Source organism: Marmota flaviventris, chromosome 16 (genome assembly GCF_047511675.1).
Source record: "Marmota flaviventris isolate mMarFla1 chromosome 16, mMarFla1.hap1, whole genome shotgun sequence".
In the NCBI taxonomy this organism is placed as follows: domain Eukaryota; kingdom Metazoa; phylum Chordata; class Mammalia; order Rodentia; family Sciuridae; genus Marmota; species Marmota flaviventris.
The window spans coordinates 69,662,640-69,669,927 of NC_092513.1; positions in this window are offsets into that span (position 1 = coordinate 69,662,640).

Consider the following 7,288-nt stretch of genomic DNA (forward strand, 5'->3'; position numbering starts at 1 on the left):
CCTGGTGGCAACAGCTGCCAAAGCGCCACATGCAAGCTGTAAATAGAACTGGGCTGCGCGGAAACCCAGGCCGCTTCCCTTCCCGAGCTCCCCTCTTCCAAGATCCTTAGATGCAACCATATAGTAATGGGAGTGGGGTGAGATCCGGCTAATAAAGAATGACCCATCAAAGCCTCTTATTCAAGAAGACGAAGGGATTCCTCACTGGGACAGTGCAGAGCCTGACTCCCCCACGGTTAAGGCTGGTAGATTGGCAGAGATCTTATCTGAGGCATAGGTCACATACTTACATAATGCCAATTTCGGGATCTCCTCAGCCAGGTTCTTTCAGATAAATGGGCTTCCAGAACACGTGTGTGATCTGACTGAATGGAGACCCAGACTCTTCCAAATCTGGAAGAAAAAAAAATCATATTCCTAGCATAGCACCTAGCTCCAGTCTTACTCTACCAATTTTTCTAGATTGGTGTTTTGAGAACAAAAATAATACTCATTCGAAATTATACTTGCTAAATAACTGTATAAAGACTCCTCATCACCAGTCTGACCCCTCATCCCACTCCCTAGAAATAATTGTGCTGGAAGCTGCTGGGGGTCAGTGTGGCGAACAGGCACAGTGGTGATCCCAGGTGTTGGCCAGAGCTCTGTGTCTAGGGACAGACCTGGCTCAGAGTACCAAGCTACTTTTCTGCTAGTTGTACAATTTGAAATGTTACTTAACCCCTTGAAATTCAGTGAGCTCACTTGTGAATGTGTTTAACACAAAATACCCACCTGGGAGAAAGAGGATTAAAAATAACAAGATGTAGCTGGGCAGGGTGGCACTGGCCTGTAATGTTAGCCACTCAGGAGGCTGAGGCAGGAGGATTGCAAGTTCAAAGCCAGCCTCAGCAACTTATCGAGGCCCTAAGCAACTCAGCAAGACTCTAAATAAAATATAAAAAAGGGCTGGGGATGTGGCTCAGTGGTTAAGTGCCCAAGTTTAATCCCTGTACCCCCTCCAAAAAAAATGATAAGTTGTACTCAATACTTTATTAGCAATCTTTCCTCCTTCAGTGTTTCAGTGTGCCTATAACAATATGTATACAGACATAACTAAGAATTTACACATTGCTCTTCAGTTTGATATTTTCCGCTTGACACTTATTTAGAATGTTTTTAGCTGCAAGTAATAGAAAACACGGAGCAAGCTACACACAGGTTTGCTTGTTTTGTTTTGTTTTGTTTTGTTTTTTCTCATAGTGCACTTGCTAGGCAGTGGCTGTGGCATGCTTTAAGCTCTTCAGAGGTCCTGTTGGGAACCCCTCTCTGTCCCTTCTCTGTCATCCTGGGTCTGCTGGCATTTGTCCGCCTGCTTGTCACCTTGTGGTCACAAAGTGGCCATCACTCTGACTACTTAGCCCACACTGAAGACTCAAAGGAGCAGAAAATAAAAAGGAAATGTTAGTTCCCTTTTATTAAGAAAGAAAAATCCTCCCCCAACCCATCCATCCACCCCCAGTAGATTTCCACCTTACAGAGCTTTGGCCAGATTCATGTCTTACGAGGACTCCTGAGGTGAGAGTTGGCCACTGGTATTGGATCAACCAATCCAAAGTGTCCGCCACAGCCAGACATCCTGGGGATACATCTGAGTCAGTCACAGAGACTTCCTGTGGTCCAGTGTGTGGACATTTGGATAATTTTGGAAGAGTTTGTTCTTCAAACACGCCCAAGCAGTGTCCTCATATTTGCTACAAGAGCTTCAGTAAGACACGGGCCTCGAGGAGGAACTGCTGGGTCAGAACATTTCAGTCTTGATATCACCAGGATCCTGGGAGCTTCTGGGGACTGAGGACCACAGAAGGGAGCCTTCTCTGATCCCCACAGGCCATTTTGCTGGTAACAAATAACTGTGTTTTGCCTTTCACATGAGAAGACTGACTATGATTCTGATATAATTATAGAAAAAGTAGTGGATGGATTTTTGGAGTTCTGGGCCAGTTGATGACTGAAAGATGAAGAGAGAAACCTTTGAGTGGTTTTCAGGTTTCCTTTGCAATCTGACATTGTCCTCTGATGCAGAGGATTTCCTGGGTGATGGTGCAAAATAACACCCCTCAAGGGTCACTTCTACCCTAGAAAAGGGAAATGTGTATTCACACAAACAGCCCTGTGGAGATGTTTACCTCAGCTCTATTTTTAACATTCAGGAACTGTAAACACTCAAATGCTCCTCAGCAGCAAATGGGTAAACCAACTGGTAGATCCTTGGAATGGAATACTGCAAGGCAAAGAACTATTTTCACATGGATCTCAACAGCATTGTGCTGAGTGAAAGAAGCCAGTCTCAAAGGGCTTCATATGCATGATTCCATGTGTTCTCAAAAGGACAACATGACAGCGATGGTTGCCAAGGTTTCCAGGGTTGCTGGGGGGTGAGGGTGCAGGGAGGGCATCAGCCAAGGGAGAGTCTTGCATGACAAATTGTTCTGCATCCTGATTATGGAGCGATTTGCCTAAATCTGCATGTTGTGTCAAATTCACTCGGTATTTTTCTCAAAAGTCTGTTTTACTTTCAAAATACAAAGTAGATCATAGACAGTCTGCAAACCCTATTGGTCTACTAGTGGATCAGTAGAAAAATTAGAAATGACTGTAGCAATTTTTCCACATTATGATTGTTCTGATTATATTTATTAAGATGTAATTTAAATGTAACAATGAGTGCCATTCCAATTTAAGCAAAGTTACAATTAACATTATTTTGTATGTATTTCTTTTTCACATCATTTTTTCAGTAATTCTTTTTACCATTTAGATCTGGGGGGTGGGTGAGGGAGTGCTGGGGATGAACCCAGGACCTCAAGCATTAACCACTTGTAAGTGCCCAATTCAATGGCATGAGCACATCCACGTGGTTGGACAACCAGCCCCACCATCCATCTTCAGCTTCCAGAGATGAAACTCCATCCCCATTAAACATGAACTTCCCTTGCCCCCCACCCCAGCCTCTGGCAGCTACTTTTATACTTTCTGTCTCTATGAATTTGGCTACTCCAGGTACCTTGCATAAATGCAACCCTACAATATCTGTTCCTTTGTGACTGCCTTATTTCACTTAGCATAGTATTCTCAAGGTCATGCACAATGTAGCCTGTGTCAGAATTTTTCTCCTTTTTAAGGCTCAATAATACTCACTGCATGCATATACCACATTTCGTCTATCCATTCATTGGTCAGTGAACACCTGGGTTGCTTCCACTTTGGGGCTGTTGTGAAAAATGTTGCTTTGAGCAATCATCTGTTAAGTTCTTGATTTTAGTTCTTTGGAGTACATATACAAAGTGGAATTGCTGAAGCACATGATAACATCATTTAATTTCTTGGGACACTGCCGTTCCATTTTCTGCCAGGACCACACCATTGCACATTCCCACCAGCCATGAACGAGGTTCCTGTGTCCCTGTATTTTCACCTACACTTGTTATTTCCTTTTTCCTATAACTGCCATCCTAGCTGGTTTGCAGTGGTGTTTCATTGTAGCTTAGAATGGCATTTCCCCTGTGATTTGCAATATGGAGCATCTTTTCATATGCCTATTGGCCATTCCAGTAATTCTTTTTATTATGTTTCATAAATGTAACTATTCACAACAGATTAGCAATGAGACAGGGAAACCAACAAGCCAGGATTTCACAGAGAGCTGCAGAGCACAGGCGGCTGAGCACTCTGCTATGTCAGGAATGAGAAGTTTGGGTAATTCAGGGCTCAGGGGGAGAAACATTGGCTTGTGCCATTTATAAGCAGTCAACTACTGCCTTGTAAAGAGTGAGGGAGGCCTGCTATCTTGCCAGCCTCTAGCCCAGGCTGACATCAGGCGTGACAATCATACCCTTTGCAGCTACATTTAAATGTTACAAGTTCAAGTTACCCACATGGCCTGAAATTGCAGCTGCTGACCTTTCAGCAAATGCCAAAGTTCTTCCAGGCCGGGCGCACAGAACAGAGGGGAGACGGAGCAGCTGGTGAAAGCCCAAGGGGTGGGGGGGGGGGCTGAATTCCCTCACCATGATTTCAGTGCCACTGATCCATGGGTGACCACAGAGCTATTTATGACCTGCTGTGCTTGGTGAAAGATGCTCACCAGTCTAAGTGCATCAGGACATTCAGACCCTCCGGGATCCTCCCAAAGACCAGAAATGTGACTCCAGAGTTTTAACTGGGAGATCATTCTTTGCTGGCAAAACCCTGCCAAGAAGCTCTGGGTGCACCCTCTCGTGTGGTTCCAAACATGCTCCTTCATGAAAGTCAGCATTCCTGCCTAGAACATGGTAGACAACTTTGGGGTATGCCCTATTCATGGCCACAGCTGATTGGACCAGAGGTGGACACTTGACACATGCTGAGCCAATCAGATTTTTTTCTCCTAGAAACTTAGGTGGGACACAGAGATGTCAGTGAATTGGATGAGGATAATGGAACTAAAAGAAATGTAACCTCGCAGGTAGGAAAGCAAAGGATTCCGGGTTTCACAAGATCCCCGTGAGATTCTCCAGCAAATTCCCTTTCTAATTTAGCCCTAATGAGTGGGTTTCTGTTACTTACAGTGAAGCTGGCCTTGACTACAACAATAGCTATTACAATTAATATAGCAGAGCATGTTATCACAACCAACATTTGCAAAAGAAGATACTGAGGCTCAGAGAGGTTAAAAAGCATCACCAAGCTCAGCCTTAGTCAGTACAGCCGAGGTGGTGGTACAGTGGCATGGCACAGCCAAGAAAGGTTCGTTCCTCCTTCATCTCACAGTCTGAAATAGACTGCAGCTCAGGCTGCTACCAAGTTGCACCACCATCATTAAAACACACAGCTTCAGAGGTGGCCAGGAAGGAAAGAGAGAGGCTGAGCCATCCTGCACTGCTGGCCAACCTCTCCACCCCCATCTCACTGGCCAAAACCCTGTCACATGGCCCTCATCTAAATGCAAGGGAGGCTGGGAAATGTAGTCTTCTTGGGAGGGGGGCTCCTTCTTTGGCTCACACAGCTGGTAAAGAGAGACCCAAAACTTGAGCCTGCATCACCCTGACCCCAGCATAAAGGATCTCAAGGTCATCCCGTGGCCATGCTGCCTTCTCTGCAGCTTGCCAGGACACCCAACAGGATCCCAGTTCACCCCCATCTCCACCCTCACCACCTCAGAGGGAGTCCCTGCAGCTCGCTGCTTCAGGGAAACCAAAAAGAGCATCTCAATGAAAAGGGGAGGCCACCCTGAGTTTAATCCTTCAAATTCCCAGAGTGGTGTCACAACAGCCCGTGCGCCCAGCACTCATTTGCTGAGAATGGCCACGTGAAGGAAGAGCATTCCCTGGGCTCTGTCGCATGAAGGACCCCAAATTATACCCCTTGGGGAACATGAATAGGAGATGTTTTCTAGGACTACCAAAAAGCAGATGACTCAGCACCAGAAGCCTGAAATGAAGGCAGTGACAAAGCCACCCTCCCTCTGGAGTTAGGGTCCTTCGACACCTCTTCCAGCTTTGGGGGGTATCCTTGGTTGCCTGGGCTTTTGGCACATCATTCCAACCTCTGTCTCAGTCTTCACATGGCCTTCTCCTTTGGGTGTGTCTTGGAAGGACCCCTGTTGGATTGAGGACCCACCCAGGTCCTCTAGTATGAGCTCATCTCAAAATCATTTCTTTGATTACATCTGCAAATACCCTTTTGCCAGAAGAGTTCACATTCACAGGGCAGAGATTTGGGCATGAACGTGTCTTTGTGGGGGACGCCATTCAACCCACCACAGGCATCTTGAAATAATTCCCGACTCTGAAGTTGGGGCCCAGGCCACAGTCACTGTGGCGTTTTGGGAACCAATGGTGCTCAAGTGGAGCTTCTGCCTCTATCCCCACCTGGGCATAAGCCATGTCTAACCTGCCCACAGTGGCAAATCCAGGGCATATGTGGCTTCATGTCACACTGGAAGGACATTCTCTTCACTTTTAGCAAAAGACCCAAGCAGCAAGTATGCTCTCGTGGAGAAACCCTCTGGCTGATTTGTATTAAAATACTTAGAATGTAGACCGCAGGCCAACTGTGACCTTGGAAGACACGAGTTATGGTTATGAAACAAACCTCCAGCAAAAATCAGACCTGAGAGTAGGAAAGGGGAAGAGGGACCAAATCCTGCTAATGGCAATGCTGAGAAAGTCGAGAGACTTAGCAGCCAACTATTTGCATGGTGAGAGGAGGCACTTTCCTTCATGAGGGAACATTATATGTTTGATCAGGAGGAGAAAGGGTCTCCCATTTTAGGAGCAGTGTGACACCATGGAGCCCAGCATTCTGTGCATCTCTGTGTGACTCTCCTGTGAGTGTGACCCTTCATAGCCTCTGTCCAAGGGCAGCAGCCAAGAATCTCTGAGGTCACATCCAACTCTGAGATTCTAAGGGTCATCAGTGGAGAATCACTGTTTCTCCGTGTCCATGTCTGTCTTTCTCAGAGCGGATATGGGGAGACGTAGGCATGCCCACAGTAGGATGCAAATAAGCATCCATTGAAAATATTCCATAACTCAATCGAAAGACACCACATAGAAAATGACAGGGGAAATGGGTCTTGTAGTTATTTTGCTCGGCTTCCTCATGGCACCAGGGTGGGGAAGAATTGTTTCCATACAGCTGTCACTAGCATAGGAAGGGGCCCCCAGACTGCTACATGTCCTCCAAAGCTTTGAGAACCCGGCACCAACTGAGCTCGAGGGTTAAAACTCAAAAGGTGCTTTGTGAGTCCAAGGACTTTCCTGAGCGGGCCAGCCACAGCTGGAGTGGGGGAGATGCTCGGATTTGGGTCCAAGCGGAATGAATCAGGAGTGTTTGAAGGGCAAGAAGCAGGATTTACACAGACACATATTTTAAGTTCACAAGTGAAAAACTACATATTTTATGCACACACACACTTAAATCTAGAGCTCAAGAAAGGCCACCAGTATTACTTGATACCTGATATAAGTGGCCATGATTTTGAACTTCTGGTCCAGAAAGACCCAAGCTTAGCTAAAGGGTGGACTGTTCATAGAGGAAGATTGGTGCAGTACACTCTCACTTGCCCTAACTTGTATTTCCTTAAATCTGGATCTTATGACAAGTGCTTTTCTTTATGGTAACTGGACCCTTGGAATTATTGGACTCCATTAGTTTAATAAAGTATTTATAAAACACTCTTATAGAAAATCACCACTGGGGCTGGGGATGTGGCTCAAGCGGTAGCGCGCTCGCCTGGCATGCGTGTGACCCGGGTTCGATCCTC